This window comes from Tenrec ecaudatus, chromosome 2 (genome assembly GCF_050624435.1).
Source record: "Tenrec ecaudatus isolate mTenEca1 chromosome 2, mTenEca1.hap1, whole genome shotgun sequence".
Taxonomy (NCBI): domain Eukaryota; kingdom Metazoa; phylum Chordata; class Mammalia; order Afrosoricida; family Tenrecidae; genus Tenrec; species Tenrec ecaudatus.
Genome location: NC_134531.1, coordinates 124,726,225 through 124,727,453, shown reverse-complemented (window position 1 = coordinate 124,727,453; position 1,229 = coordinate 124,726,225). Strand labels below are relative to the sequence as shown.

The following is a 1,229-nucleotide window of genomic DNA, read 5'->3' as shown; positions in this document are numbered from 1 at the left end:
AGTAGGAAACCAGTGGAGAGTTCTGAGGGGCCGGCCCCAATCCTAACTATGTGGACACCTGCCCCTCCTCCCAGAAGAATTTATTTCAAAAGATCAAACTGAATATGCAGATCCAGGAGAGGGGCATTTCTGATCAGAGCACCCTGGAGCAGATGTAGGAGGAGGAGGAGAGAGTGGAGCACATCCTGGCCCACCAAGCCTTGAGGACGATTTTCCTGATTGGGGCAGCCAGTCCACAGAGAGGATCACATGGCCGGCCCCACTATGAAACACAAAGTCCTTCACTGACCCATAGCCCTACAGGGGACAACACTGAAGACACAGTGTGGGAATTGCACCCCATCTGATCCCGCAACACTGAGGCAAAACTTTAGGTGCTGCAACAGAACAGCAAGGGAAAGGAGTGGTGAGGTCCCTAGGGAATGCCGAAGGTGGACTTTGGGGTCAGGGCATGGTGCCCCAACAGACTGTATTGGAAAACACTCCTAAAGGACAACAAACAATCCTTGAACTAGCTACAAGCTTTTCTTTCTTGTGTTTATTTTTATTTTTTATCTTCTTGACTGTCTCCATGCTTTCGGCACAGTGTCATCCACATGAAGAACAACCCTGTTTCCTAAGCTGAGGTTTACTCTCAGCTCACCACTGGATTGCACCAGCGAACAGAGAATCATCAGGTGCAGTGGCGGGTGGCTGGCTCCTTCTTGTGTTTTTGTTTGTCATTATTTTGTTGTCTATTGTTGCTTGGTTTTGCTCTGTCTTGTTTTTATTCATGTTATTATCTCTGCAGGTCTGTCTAAATAAGATAGGCTGGATGAAATATCTGGAGGAGAAAACAATGGAATCGATAGGTCCAGGGGGGACATGGGAGAGGGTGAGGTGGGGGGAAATGTAATGGTGTTAACAAACCCAGGGAAAAGGGAAAAATAAGTGATCCAAATCGGTGGTGAGGAGGGTGTAGGAGACTGGTAGGGCTTGATCAAGAGTAATGTAACTAAGAAGAATTACTGAAACCCATGAAGACTGAGCATGATAGTAGGACAAGAAGAAAGTAAAAGGAAATAGAGGAAAGAGCTAGGAGGCAAAGGGGATTATTAGAGGACTAATTAAAGACATGTGCATATGTAAATATATTTATATATGAGGATGGGGAAATAGATCCATGTGCATATATTTATAGGTTTAGTATTAAGGTAGCTGATGGACATTGGGCCTCCACTCAAGTACTC

The 1,229-nt window shown here is 45.6% G+C and overlaps 1 non-coding gene across 1 annotated transcript; it reads right to left on the bottom strand.

The window, feature by feature from the left end:
* Positions 1-561: 561 nt before the first annotated feature.
* Positions 562-690, bottom strand: LOC142442109 (small nucleolar RNA SNORA65). Its single transcript, XR_012783356.1, has one exon. It is a non-coding gene; the product is annotated as a small nucleolar RNA SNORA65 (small nucleolar RNA).
* Positions 691-1,229: the final 539 nt, after the last annotated feature.